This window comes from Protopterus annectens, chromosome 1.part2 (assembly GCF_019279795.1).
Source record: "Protopterus annectens isolate FY-2018-M chromosome 1.part2, PAN1.0, whole genome shotgun sequence".
Lineage (NCBI taxonomy): Eukaryota > Metazoa > Chordata > Ceratodontiformes > Protopteridae > Protopterus > Protopterus annectens.
The window spans coordinates 561,949,229-561,964,706 of NC_056727.1; positions in this window are offsets into that span (position 1 = coordinate 561,949,229).

Here is a 15,478-nt window from a genome sequence, read left to right on the forward strand (position 1 = left end):
CAGATTACTGACTACATACTTTCCCAGATCCCTAACTACTAGGTCAGCTCTTAGAGGTGTCTTATTGATGAAGTAATTAACGTGGGTTGACATTTTCCTAAAAGGCACTACACTGCACTTCTTGTCACTGAGTTTTAGTCAGTGGTTTTGGCACCAAACATTTGTCTGTTTTAGTCTCCCTTGCAAGATGGGTTCTATATTAAAAGACTGAAGAGGTGTTTCAGTGAACACCTCTTGATCGACATGTAATGAGAGAACGCACTAAAGCGCAAATGCTCAAAACAGAGATTTCTTTCCCTGGGAAAGAAATTGCTTGGCCATCCCCATGTGTTCACTCCTTTCCTCACTGTAGTGCAATCTCAGAGTTGGTATATTTAGTTAGGGGTGTGTGGGAAGCTCCCCACATTGTTATGTTTTAAAGTGTGTGTGTGTTTGTGCTAGCAGTTTCTTTCTCAGGGAAAGAAACCGCTGTTTTGAGCATTCGCGCTTTAGTTTTTTCGCTCATTATGTGTCGACCAAGACGTGTTCGCTGAAACACCTCTTCAGTCTTTTAATATAGACCCGCAAGATGTTAGTCATGGGGGAATCTTTGATAGCTCCCAATATGCAGTCATCTGCAAATTTGATCAGACAAAGTCCCTTGAAATTAGCCTTGATTTATTTATTTATTTAACACTTGTTTACTAGGACAGTCCAACTTGGAATAAGCCAAATTTCAGCGGAGACCTGGGAAGAAATGCTCCTTGACCACTAAGAAGTAGATATCAACCAGGAGTGGGCACTGCACTGAGCCCTGAGGTACTCTGCTGGTGAGTCGTCTCTTGGTGGAGGTGGTCTCACCAAGTCTGACTTCTTGGGTCCTATCAATGAGCCAGTTGGCAAGCCAATGAGTTTTGTAGGGATTTATGCTTATCTTACTATTGAATGAAGAATGGAGAATTGTACTGAATGCCTTAGGCAGGTCTGTGTAGGTGGTATGTACCATTTTCCCCTCATCCACTGCCTTGGTGACCCTCTCAAAGAAGTCTACCATGTTAAGTAGACATGAGTCATGACGTTCTCTTGACAAAACCAAACTGGGATGGGTCCAGTGTCTGTAGGTTGCCAATGTCTTTGTTGATCATTTCCATGATAATTTGTTCCTTGACTGCATATTAGACTAGTCAGACTAATGGGTCTGTAGTTTCCAGAGTCAGTTGATGGTTCACCTTTGTGAAGGGGGATACCTGCTGCAGTTATCCATTTATGTGTTATACAGCCTGTTTTGAGGATGCCGTTGAAAACTGACTCAAGTGATCCTTATATTTAATGTTTCAAGCTATTTAGAAAGCATCCCAGGATATTGCCTTGGCCCACTGAGGCGGTGTTTTTGGCCTTAGTGAACACCATCATGACCTGCTTATTGTTAGAAGTTGGGAGGGGGGTTATACTAGTATAGCTGAATTTGTCAACCATAAGATCCGTTATGTCACTCTGCTCAGTGAAGGTGGTGCCATTTGTCACCAGTTCAGCTCACTGCTGTGTTACTTTTAAGATTTTGGAAGTAGTTGTAGAAGGCCTTCTGGTTGTCTTTAACCTGAGAGGCTATCTAGTTCACATAATTGGCCTTGCTGGAGTTAATTAGTGCTCTTAGTTTCCTGTTTAATTTAATTAGTGAGCTCTTGTCGTTATGAGAGCTACTCTTTCTGACTTTGGCCATGATTTTTTCCTTTTGTTATATACCCTGTTAAGGTTAGGACTCCGTCAGTGTGGTTTGTTCGGGGTTTGTTTTGGTCTTACTTCTGGTAGGTAAAACAGCCTCTATTCAGCCATGTATATGGTTGTACTGTATTTCTGCGAACAATTCCACATAGGTTGCTGTGAACTTCGGGTTTAGAGGGGAGTTGAATTTTGACAATCTGTTGCTTAATAGGATATAGTTTGCTTTAGAATAGTTCTTAACTGTTACAGGTTTTGCAAATTAATTTTTATTTTGAAGAAGACAGCTCTGTGATCTGAATTCACCAGTGAAAACCTGACATGGAGTTGGGTAAGTTGTGTGTGTGTGGAGGGGGGGGGGGGGGGCTGCAGCACTCTCCCATATTGGTGAGTACGGTCCAGTATGTTTGAATGTCTGGTTGAAGTGTACACTATCTGGTCAAGGGTATTTCTGTTAATAAAGTCCAGGAAATATTGTCCTTGCAAGTTGGTGGCAGTGTTGTGTTTTCCAGTCTATACAAGGACAGTTGAAGTCTGCCATGAATAGTGTATTTGGTTAGATGGCGAATGCCTCCAGTAGGTCTAGGTATGAGTTATGGGACTCTTGGGGCATAGATAGTGCCCTATAGCTTGCTAGGATATGGTAATAAACTTTATCTATGATGATTTGCATGTGGATGAACTCCAGGGAGTCATCCTGTTTAATCATTCTAGAGGTATATTGGTTGCTAATGTAGATCGAGGCACCTCCACCTTTTCAGTCCCTGTCTGTGTGGCTGATGTTTTAAATTAATAGAAGGTACTGAAGCCTTGCACTGCTGGAGTACTGCTGCCCCTGATGGGACATTTTAAAACTAGCCATGCTTCCTGTTTGTCTCCCAGCTGTATTATCTCATAGGTATTTAATCATTCTTACCACAACTATATTTAAATACTTCTCATTTGTAGCAAATTATTTTGTTAGGGTCTTGCCTTCAGTGTATGACGGGTCCTTATTGTAAGGTAGGGCATTTAACTCATTCAAGCCTATAGCACATTTTTGTACATATCTAGATAACACCCTTAGCTGCTTATGGCATCTAGACCTTTTTTAGGTCTGGCTTCTTTGATTAAGTGATTTACCAGCTAAAAATAGGCAGTATTAGAAAGGGCAAGGACTTACTAACAAAATGACACTAAGATTGTTAATTTACAATGTCCTACAACTGAGAAATTAATCACAATTTGCCACTTAATATTCATATTTTCATATTTTCATATTTATGTCCATGTTTTCATAACTGAGTGATTTACATGCAGTTAAGGGATATGGTGTGACATGACAAGGTGTGAGACAGGAAACATAATTATCAATGTCAATTAATATCACACTGTACTAGAGATACTGCTAGTTGTTTCTTAGCAGTTATGAAAATAAGCAATACTTCCATATGTCCTTAATTCTTCAAAAACTTTGTGACTTATAAACTATTTCATGCCGTTGAAGAAAGCTGTCATTAATATTTGGATTGTAAGTTGCATTGAGTGATATTTAATATTATTTATATTGTTAATTATATAATTAAGCAAGTTTTTGTATTTCTGTAAATTTCTCAATAAACATGCGCTGAAAGAGGAATTTCTTGTTGTCATGTGAAACTATGTGTCTAGTTAACAAAACTGTACTAACAACATATGTCTAGGTTGTACAGTTTCCAAAATATAACAATCTGGTTGTGAAAGTTTAACAAAAAATATAATTCTGAGTTTCTTTGCATTATAACATATTGTAGTATTTATAAGAAGACTATGAATGCACTATTCTCATTGTAAAGAATATGTCTTACTGATAACATTGTTATTTGTATATTTTAGTACCTTGTATTGTCCACAAAATGTTTACATTTGTTTATCTAATGCTTTTTAAGTTGATTTTTTTAGAAAATGGTCTGGAATCCCAGGATGTGTTTAAGCTGCTAAACGTATGATATTCCATACCACGTAGTTGCTAATGAGTTAAGCACTGCCTCCGCCTATTAGGGGGATATGGCTCATTTCTGGGATAAATTTCCTATTTCCCATTCACTGGTCCAAATTATGCTTAAATAGGGTCATTTGTTTTACATGTATGGGCTGTTCCATAGTAGCAGTATCTTTGGAAATATGTACCTGTCTCGCCAGACTGTTAGATAATGTTGCAGAAGAGGTTGAGGTCACTGGACTTTGTATTTCTAATGTCATTTATCTTGCCAATATGCAGTAGGTTTATAAGTGCTATGTCAACGGTTGCCATATAAGACAAGCATAGGTTGCCTGTTTGTAGTCTGTATGAGACAGAGTATAGTGATAGGACTTTGAGGTGGTCCGCGTAGGTCATGTACCTTAACCCCACTTATCTTTTTGTAAGGAACCTTTGTGGGTGCTCTAGTTGTTGCATGTGTCTGGACAGGTACATACCAAAGGAGGCATTGTACTCTCTGATGGGCTTAATGAGAGTTGTGTAAAGTGGGACAATAACTTCTCTGGACCTATATCCTATCCCTTTATTTATGAGCTGCATAATACAGAGGGGCTTGCTCACAACAGTGGACACTTGCTAGATGAAAGCTAGGCCACTGCCAATGAAAGTGCTCAAATCCCTGATTACTGGGTTTACTGTCAGATACATATTCTCAATGTGACATTCCCAGGGCTAGTCAATTTTTCAAAGGACACAGTATGCACTTTCTTTCATTTAGTTTTAGTACATTACTCTGACAACAATTATTTGTTTGGGACAAGCCCTCCTGTAGGATTGCTGAGTTGTTGGGGTATTCAGTGACTACTCCCAACTTGTAGTCAACCATAAATGTGGTCAACCATAGGCCTATGATGTTTGATTTGACTTTTGAGAAGTAGATGTCAAATAACAGCAGCCCCAGAACACATCCCTGTGGGCCGCCCCCACTTGTGAAAGGTCATTTTGCTAAAGTGGCAAACTCTATCCTGACTTCATGTGTCCTGTGATCCAATTTCCAATCCATTGGGTGATATGGGGGTTAATTCCTAGTTTGGCAAGTTTAACCACAATGCCTGAGTGGGGTATAGTTTCAAAGGCATTAGCCAGGTCAAGGTAGGCAGTGTGCACACCACTGTCTTCTCTTCATTCACTGCTTTGGTGATTTTTTTTAAAGTCCTCTAGGATGAGCTGGCATAATCCTTCTCTTGATAGATTCCTGTCCCAGACACTTCCCATACTCTGGAACAAACTACTTATCTATATCAAACAAAGCTCCTCATTAGCACTCTTCAAGAAAAATCTTGATGATTGGATGGGGGATAGGAAATTCACCCTGGGGATCACTTCTGTGGCTCTGCTTGACAGTGGCACGGGAAAATAATTTTCTTGGTTGGCAAAAGCTAGGGTACCATTTGGCTAGGCTTATATACACCCTAGGGCCAATAGCCTAGTACCTACCTATGAACCTATGACAAAACCACACTGTGATGAAACCAGTGTTTTGAGGTTTCATTGACCTTATTGGTTAGTTCTATGATAAGTATTTGCATGGCTTTATATACGGGGCTGGTTAGACTTATGGTACAGTCAGTGGATGGCCATACCTTGTTCACTAGTATGACTTCCGCTGTCCTCCACTCAATTGGTACAACGTCAGTTTGGAGGTTGAAGGTGAAAAGTGTCTTTAGGGGTATAGAAATATCTTTATTTATGGTGTATCCTTGGATATTGGTAAGGCCCATAGAAGCCGTATTTCTAGGCTTTGAGATTGCCTCCAGGACTTAGCTCAGGGTGATAGCTGGATTTGAATGGTATCCTAGTATTTCTTTTGAGTTTACTGAGGTTGAGGGATGGAATTTGAACTTGAATTTATCAGCTAGTAGGTTTGAAATAGTCACAACTTCTCTATAGATGGATCCATTTACAATCATCTCAACCCACTGCTGTGTATTGCCCTTGATATTTTGATTATAGATGAAAAAGGCTTTATGGTTATCTTTGACCCGGGTGGCTATTTTTTTCTCAAATTTGACCCTAGAAAGTTTTTATTATCTTTTTAAGTTGATTGTTTAGTTTAATGATTAGATTTTTATTTTCTTGGAGTTGCACTTTGTATTTTTGGCTATTATTTTTTTCCCTTTTGTTATAAGTGTATTTATGCTGACATTCCACCAGGACAGTTTGTTTTTAGATTTTGCTTCACACTTACTTCTTTTGTGGTATGGCTGCTTCTATGCAATTGTGTACATGCTGGCAAAAGGTAGTTTTATATCCATCCACAACCCCTTCTTCTTATTTTTTGCACTATTTTAGTGAGTTTTGTTACTAAAAGCACAAAGTGTAAGACATGTCTTATGCAGACTGAGTAAAGGCCCTATCCCTTTAACCCATCTCATATTGTTTATTGAGAGGTGACTTATGCCTGACCTACAAGGCATTCTCTGATCCAACCCTGATGAAAATGTTACATATTTGCAAGAAAAATTATATAAGGGTAATGAGTTCCATGGACCTGTACCTTATTTGTGACTTTAACAGAATTTGCTGGAAAGACATATTCATATCTCAAAGGCTACCTTGTCTATGGAATAAATGCTCCATCTTTGTAAAACAAAGCATGTCCCACACTCTCTTCAAAAATAATTTGGATAAATGGATGAGGAACCATAAATTCACTCCTGTGGTACTGCCTATGTCCCTTATGGACAGAGACAGTCTGTAAAATGACTCAGGGCTGCAATACCCAATGACCCACAACCCTGATACTACCCCATCCCATATCTGGGGAATTAAGATATAATTTTGTCATATCCTGAGTATTTTTGACTAGGCTTGTAAAGGCTCTTGTGCCATTAGCTTAGTAATCATCTATAGACCTCTGAACATGGGGACAGGGTGTCACTTCAACAGTGACAATCATCTAGTCCCAATGTTTATAGCGCTGAGTGGCTAGTCCTGCCACAGTAGTTCTTCCACACCACACACACTTGCAGGCAGACTCACACCTATAGCCAATTTAGAATTTCCAGTCCACTTACTGCATGTCTTTGGAATGTGAGAGGAAACTGGAGCAACTGGCAGAAACCCATGTGAATACAGGGAGGGCGTGCAGATTTGGGACAGAAGGCACCCCCTTGAGCATCGAACTGGGGAACCTCTTTCTTATATATTTCCGCATGAACAGCAGAGCTTTCTGGGAATCAATTAGAAGTAAGAAGTTAGTCTTGGAGAAGTTTTTAAAAGTACCTGGGCCAGGTGGGACTCTGGTTTTATCTTTTATTATGAGGAAGGTGGCTTTATGGTTGGACTTGTTGAGTGAGGATATTAAACTGGGGATGGAACATGATTGCCCATATTAGCAAGGACAGAGTCAAGGATGTTGTTTTTCCTGCTGGGTAATCTGACTAGTTGTTCTAGGGCATTTGTATTGGCAAAGTCCAGCAAGCTCTGGGCTGGCAGTCTAGTGGTGGTATTCTTTTTCCAGTCTATGCCTGAAAAATTAAAGTCCCCCAGGAATAAAGCATTTGGATTAATGCTAAGTGCCTCTAGTTTGTTTTGGTAGGTGCTATGACATTCCTGAGTCATAGAAGGCATTCTGTAATTCACCAGGATATGGTAAAGGAATTTGTTGATGGTAAGCTGGACACGAAGGATCTCCAGCCTTGATGTTAGCCTTTTCTGGATGAAGACTGAGACACTCCCACCTTTCTTCCCTTCCTGTGTAGTGGTGGGCTTAATCATATAGAAGGCATTGTAGCCCTGCACTGCTGGAGTGTTTTCCACCAATCTGAATTATGTCTCTGTTGCTACATATATGTCTATGCCCTCGAGGGTGAGAAAAGCTTGCAGAGAGTGAAAGTTTTTGTTCAGGCTCCTAGCATTGATCAGTAGCACTTATAAGTTTTCCTTAGTTTGTTTTGCTATGTCGGTAGTTTGACTCAGTTGGCATTGCCTAAAAAAGGTATAGTGGGGGTAGATAATGTGTTAGCTAATATACGAAAGCCTAGGGAGACAGGTGCTGGTGAAGCAACTCAGTTTGATGAATATGTTGTCTCTGGCTGTCCGATATTGTAACCCCCTCCCCTTGAATGACATCAGACATAAAACTAACTATTGAAGTTAATTATCTTATACTCATATTGAGATATCATTCTTGGCGAAGGTAGAATTCTGCTCAGTTCTAGGCTCATACCTACTTGGATCACATAGTGAGAGAGCTCCATCATGTCTCAGTTTTTATAGTCCCAGAGTGTGTTTCAAGTTGTTAACACCCACTTGTGATATGACAGAGACATAATGGCATTTGCTGTTTAAGACTGTGCATGCCTATGTGATCTAGTGTATCTTAGCTATATACAAGCAACTAACTGTCCTTTTTCCTTACTCAGCCTGGTGAGTGTGCATCTGTATGTCTCACTATGGAGTCACCTATGTCTAGAATATCAGGTTGTGTGGATGCTTACCTTATGGACGCAGTATCTGTGACAGCATGACCTTAGTTACTTTGTGATGTGGTAGGCTTTACCTGCATCACAGGCTAATAATGCTGCTGAGAATACTTAATACCCTCATCATGTTTCAGAGGTCTTTGAGGTTTGGTAAGGTTAAGTTTTAGAACCGTGCCATACAAAGGACTCTGCATTTTATGTGAGCTGTGGAGAGGTATCCTGTGGGGTAAGATGCTGACTATCCTTGCATCAGTGGTGACAGTGTGTAAGCTTTCAGTCTCCAGTGACTTTAAAGTAATACATCCCTCACACACTGGACTGCGATGTTTGAGTAGTAGGTGCCATGTCAGGCAGCATGAGACGATGCTTACATTGTCTCAAGATACCCATCTCAATCAGGCTGATTACAGGAATTGCAGGAGGGTGCTTTTGAATTGTTCCTATTTTTTTCATATTTGGGGGGGTTGGGGTTGTTTTAGGTGGGAAAGTAGTTTAGGGGGTGGTGATTCCTTTCCAGATAGGCATCTGAGTTGACTACTTATAAAGGAGTGATTAATCGTCTTACGCTATTTGAGAGATCTCTGTAATTTTTGCTGCAGCACTTTTTTCTGCACTTGGCACAGCTGAATGAGTATTAAAGTCTGTTTGATTCAATAAGGCTTCTGTTATAAAAAGCCCTTGGGCACACTACCCACTGTCTCAACAGACCTACATTGACAGTGCGCTGACACAGCTTAGCACAAATTGTAGGAGATGAGGGAGTAGAATAAACCAATTAAAGAGCCAGAAACTTGAGTCAATGAAGTTGGAAAGAGGTTACATCAAATGACAGTACTCTCACTATCGTGAGTCTACAGTACAAATCTATGGAAACTGGTAGCAAGTGCATCAAACAGAAGACAGGAAAGGCAAAAACAATGCCACAAACAGAAAAAGAAATAGGGAGATCAGTAACAATTGTTTCAAAATGGTAAGTGCAGCCTAAGTAGTCTATGCCAAGCAGAAAATATGGTAAATGAACAAATGGCTGTAATGTAGCCTAGGTCCTCCAAAATTACAATACTCCAATTATTGCAAATCAAACTTACAAGACTACTGCACCACATTGGGCAGATTTATACAAGTAAACTTGCTTTTATCTGGAGGGAGATTATAAAACAGGAAATGTGAAAATAATGTTTATAAAGGCTATATGGAGCACAGATTCTCCAGTAAATCACAATGCTCCCAGTTTTGTGAATCAGACTTGAAGGCTGCAGCACCAGGCCAGGAAAACTGTGCAAGTGCATTTATTATTAGCAGTAAAGAGGTAAAAGGCAGGAATTGTGAAAGAATTGCTTGTGAAATGTATTTGGAGCAAAGATCCTGCAGTAAAACATAATATTTCCACTATTGTGAATCAAACTACAAGACCATGGCACCAGACCAGGCTGAAATCACAGATTAACAACTTTTGTTAAAAAAAAAAAAAAAAAAAAAACTGAGTAAGATAGCAGGAAATGCAGAAATAAACGTACAGGTATATGGATGGCTTTAAAAGCAACACATATGCAATCTAGATTTGAAGTAAATGCCTTTTCTTTCCTTTTGGTGAAAAATGTTGTTTTGAACACCTGCAATCCATCATAATCAGCACAGCTCTTCTCTCAATGATTCTAGGGTCCACACAGTACAGAGCCTTCATTCAATCACCTTAAATTCAAAGATAATTGCAGTTATTAATCAAAGTTTCCTGGGATCTAGAACTTAAAAGATGCTACAAGTGTTAGTATTAGCAATGCACTTAAAAATCATTTTTGAGATATGGAATATCTCACATAGTTGTTTTAGATAATACTCATATTTTTGCAGTATGGAATTTAACAAATGATTAGGTAAGTGGAACTTCAACATATGAGTTAACATCTGAATTACCCACAGTCCACTAGTTCTTGAAAGAACAGTTCAAACTGTTTAAAACTTCATGGAACAAGTTAAAAACATTGAAAGTTACTGTTCTTCAGATGCACATCTTTCTTTTCTGGAGAACAGAAATGCTCCCTTAGAAGATATGTTTTGCTCCAGTTCACAAAATGATGTGCCCTAAATTAAAGTTTAGAGTAGCTACCTTCAGCCTGTAAACATGATTTCTGTAAATGATTGACTGTCTGAAAAAATAATCTAGACAAACACACTAGCATGATCAGAGAAATATGCCTATCTTGCTTTCAAGAGGGCAATGGAGTGCAGTAAAGTTCTACAGAAAAGCATCACAAAAAAGTGGCTGTGGTGTAGTATAAATAGCTAAGATCTTTTGAAGTTTTTAATGAAGATGGAAAGTTACTGAAAAGAAGCTGAAGGGAATGAAAAATACTGAATATGTTCTACTGAAACTATATGTCAAATATAGAGATTCTGATCATGAGACTTGTACCCAAGAGGTATGTAGAAATGTCTGCATGTATCTCACAGACATTGCTAGAAAAAGCAATGGGCGAGCAACAAAATGGATATCAGAGCCCAGAACCTCCTGATAGACTGAATGAATTAGGTCTGTAGAAGTTCCTTGTACATCACAATCAAATGTGCAGTCCACATGGAGAATCATTGAGAGAGCCTGCATGCACTCAGACAGGAGCAAGGAATAAAGTTATTGAATTGCAGTTTTGATAAACTTTCTAAAAGATTTTGGTTTTGTGCATGAAACATCGAAAGTGAACATACAGACATTTATTTATTTTATTTTATTTTACAAAAAAAAAAAAAAAATTCTTCTGCTTTTACTGTACTTGTGTTTCTTCCTACTTTATTTTGCTTTTGCGTCATCTTAAAAGTTCTCAATTGTATTTATTACTGCTTGGTGTAACTCATTCTAAGCCTTTTAGTTTAAACACTTGGGCTTCAGACCAGTTGTTTTACATTGAGAGGGTTTGTGGTCTGCACTGTAGTGGCAGAACAGATAGATTACATCCTTCTAAGTTGGGAACTGCTGATTGAGGGCTCAGTGTCTGTTATTCTAAAAGTATATTAATTCTGGTTTAAGCACTTGGGCTTTTAGGCCAGTTATTTTACATTAAGAGGGTTCGTGGTCTGCACTCTTGTAGGAGGAGAGGCTGGACTCTGCCCTTCTGAGCTGGGAATTTCTGGTTGAAGGCTTATAGTGCATGCATATCTGAATTTCTTCTTACTGAAATTGGTACACCTTGTTTGCTGTAGCATAGACTAGATCCAGGCCTGCTGAATCTAGCTTTGTTTGTATAACTTGAGCACTAATCCAGGCATTATTTAAAGTATTCAGTTGTATTTATTACTGCTTGGTAGTAACTTGGTTAAAGTGTAGCTATCATTCTAAGTCTTTTGGATTAAGCACTTGGGCTTCAGACCAGTTGTTCTACATTAGGAAGGTTTGTGGCATGCACTGTGGTGGCAGGACAGGTAGCTTTCATCCTTCTAAGTTGGGAACTGCTGACTGAGAGCTCAGTGTCTGTTATTCTTAAAGTGTATTAGCTCTGGTTTAAGCACTTGGGCTTCAGGCCAGTTATTTTACATTAGGAAGGTTCGTGGTCTGCACTCTTGTGGGAGGAGAGGCTGGACTCTGCCCTTCTGAGCTGGGAATTTCTGGTTAAAGGTTTATAGTGCCTGAATATTTGAACTGTATCTTACTGAAATTGGTACACCTTGTTTGCCGTAGCATAGACTAGATCCAGGCCTGCTGAATCTAGCTTTGTTTGTATGCTTGTTATTTCCCTGGAACGCTAATTCCACCTAAAACGCGGCTTCTCAGTGCTTCTGTGGATCCCTAGTGATATCTGCATTGCTTTCTGTACTTATTTCCTTGCTTCGCCTGAAAGAAAGTTACTGTTTGTCGTTTTTGCATTTAAGTTACCTGTAACACATTGCACTTGTTACCTGGCACTTGCTCACTAAAGCAATTATAAGTCAGCACTAAAAATTAAAAGCACTACACCCTCACTCCCCATTGGCCCTTGTTTTCAATTATAAAGGAATTCCCAATATTATTCTAGCATGTCCAAAGGTCAGTTGTCAATCTCCTCTCCGGTCCAGCTGGTGAATATGGGAATCTTGAGGCAATGTTACAACTGCCTCATGTACACAGACAACCCTCTCCTCCTCCCAACAAATTCCAACATGTGAGAGATGCAACCATATAGCCAAACTGGAGCCTAAGCTCTCTCAACTCAGTACTGGCATAACCAGTCAGGAGGAGAAGGAAACCACACTCACTACAATTCCAGTCTCACATAGACCTACCACGACAGCAAACCAAACACATAATCACATAAAAACATACTCGGAGGCTCTAAATAAAGATCTGCCTAAGCAGCAGAGACCTCCAAAGCAGACACCCAAGCAACCGCTACCCCAAAACAAAACACGTGCAACACATATCTCACAAAGCCAGTGTGCTGAACAGTCACATCCCTTAAGGCTAAACAACACACCTGATACACTTGTAATAGGTGACTCTATCATCAGGCACACTGACGTCCCGCTCACCAGGCTGAACAAGGAGAAGGTCATGGTGAGCAGCCTGTCTGGCGCTAGGATCCGCCACATAACACAAGCACTCAGGTCACTCCAAGGCAAGTACAAATATGACTCAGTCATTGTCCTTGCTGGAGTGAATGACCTGAGACATACCTCCCTGGACTACATGAAAAGAGACATAGAGGAGCTCTCTGAGCATGTAACCCAGGCTTTTATGACCCTGACCTTGAGTAGCATCTTACCCTCACCAAGAATGATGCCACAATATGAAGACAAGATGATCAATTTCAACAATTGGCTTAAGTATTGGTGTCATTCAAAGGGGATCCAATGCCTGTCAGCTTGGGATGATATGCACGACAAGCCACAATGCTTTGCTAGGGACGGCTTGCACCTGTCACCCCTGGGCTTTCGGATATTGGCAAAGGCTCTTGCTACCCCCATAGTGCCTTTCTTAGGCAAGGCTCAAAAGACAAACCCACCTCCATAGGTATCACAAGGGATAAGAAACTAAGAGTAATGCTATTCAACGCCAGAAGTCTAAACCTCAAGATGCACGCACTTGAAACTCTCCTTAGCATGGAGAACATCGATATCTGTGCAGTAACAGAAACCTGGTTCAGGACTCCCGAGAGCACCCCAGCACTACCAGGTTATACCTCATACCATGCTTTTCGGCCCCAAAACTTGGACCGAACCACAAAAGGAGGGGGAGTATCGATATTCATCAAAGATACCCACACCTCCAGGTTGGTGGCAAAGCACGAAGCATCAGAGACTATCCATGTGCAACTAACAGTGGGTAAAACTGCCTTCCAGTTTATAGCCTGCTACAGATCACCCTCCCAAACCCAGGAACCCCACTCGGCCTTCCTGAGAACACTGGAAAATATGAAGGTCTCTCCGAACACCATTATATTGGGCGACTTCAACTACCCAAACATAGATTGGGAGCATTACTCTAGCTCCAACATCCTTGCCAAAGGTTCCTAGAATTCATAAACTCCAATGCTATGGAACAACTTGTTACCACTCCCACAAGAGGGGAAAACACACTGGACCTGATCATCATCAACATGGGGACTCTATGCTCCAGACCAGAAGTGTATCCCTCACTGGTAAGATCAGACCATAAACTGATCTCACTGGATATTCACATCCCGACCCCACCCCCTGCCCAGAAAACCACAGTGAAAAACTTCTCTAAAGCAAATTTCACACTCCTCAAAACCGAGGTGGAATCCTTCAAAGCCCCCGGGCCTGTGGAAAATACGGCCCAGACCACAGAATCCTTTATAAATGCATTCTATGAACACCTTCAGGAATGCATGGATCATGCAATCCCAAATAAAACCAAGACCCAATCCTCCAAAGGCAGACGACCTGTCTGGTGGACCCCAGCCATAAACAAACTATACAATAGAAGGAGGAAGCTACTACATGATAGAGCAACATCCCAAAAAGGGAAGGCATCTCTGATCAGTATTAGCAAAAAACTAAGGGCTCTCATAAAATCGGCAAAGGTCAGCTTCGAGAGAAAAATTGCACAGGACACTAAGGATAATCACAAGGCTTTCTTTAGTTATGTTATGAACCTGGGTGGGAATTCCCAGATATGCTCAGAATTAGTCCAAAATGACAAAAAATACACCGAACCCACAGACATTGCCAACATCCTAGCTGACAGGTTCAGTGCAAACTTCTCCCCCCTCTCCCCACCAAAAGGGCAAATATCTATCCCAACAGAGTAATGCCCCCCCGACCATCTCAGATGCTCAGGTGGGAGCCGCCCTCTCCAAAGCAAAAAACACAGCATCAATGGGACCAGATGGTGTCCCAGGCTGCGTCCTACATGAACTACAAGAAGAGCTAAACCCAAATATAAAACTACTGTTCAATCTTAGCCTTACTACAGGATATGTACCCAAAGAGTGGTGTACAGCAACAGTGGTCCCTCTCCACAAAGGTGGTGCCTCAACGGACCCTGGAAACTATCGCCCCATAAGCCTGACTAGCTTGGTCTGCAAAGCTATGGAAAGGATCATCATGGACCTCATAAATAAAGATACTGGGGACCTACAGACACTGGATCCTACCCAGTTCGGCTTTGTTAAGGGCAGATCCTGCCTCTTAAACCTGGTTGACTTCTTTGAAACAGTCACCAAGGCCATTGACGAAGGGAAGGTGGTCCACACAGCCTATCTTGACCTCGCAAAAGCCTTCGATACAATAACCTACTCGGGCATTATAGATAAGCTCACCAGCTTAAATATAAACCCCTATGTCACTAGATGGGTTGCAAACTGGCTCAAGGACAGAACCCACATGGTTAGAATTGCTGGAGCCATGTCAGACTCCAAACCAGTTACAAGTGGCGTCCCACAAGGCTCAGTCCTGGGACTTCTCTGTTGTATGTAAAGACTCATTAGTTGGTTATCTTTTTCCAAAGCATATTACTTTCTCTTATAAAAGGTATCCCAATTTAAAGGAAATATTAAATAGAAAATTGGAACCCTTTGTTGATAGTAATGTTGGGATGTATAGCTGTGGCCGATGTTCAGTTTGTGATAAAATAAAAAACATGCATGGGGTTAAAATAAATGGAAAGAAGTATTTGGCATTTGAAAGATTTGACTGCATGTCTTCTGGTGTAGTGTACATTTTGGGATGTGATTGTACCCCGCCTATTTGGTATATTGGTCAGACAACTAGGAAGGATAAGGTTCGCATTTTGGAGCATTTGAGTGACATCAGGTGGGGTAACATGGAGAGTCCAGTAGCCACTCATTTTTGTAATACACACAATGGTAACAGTGAAGGTTTTAGATTCAGTGTACTTGCCAGACCTCATTTTTGTACAGGGAAT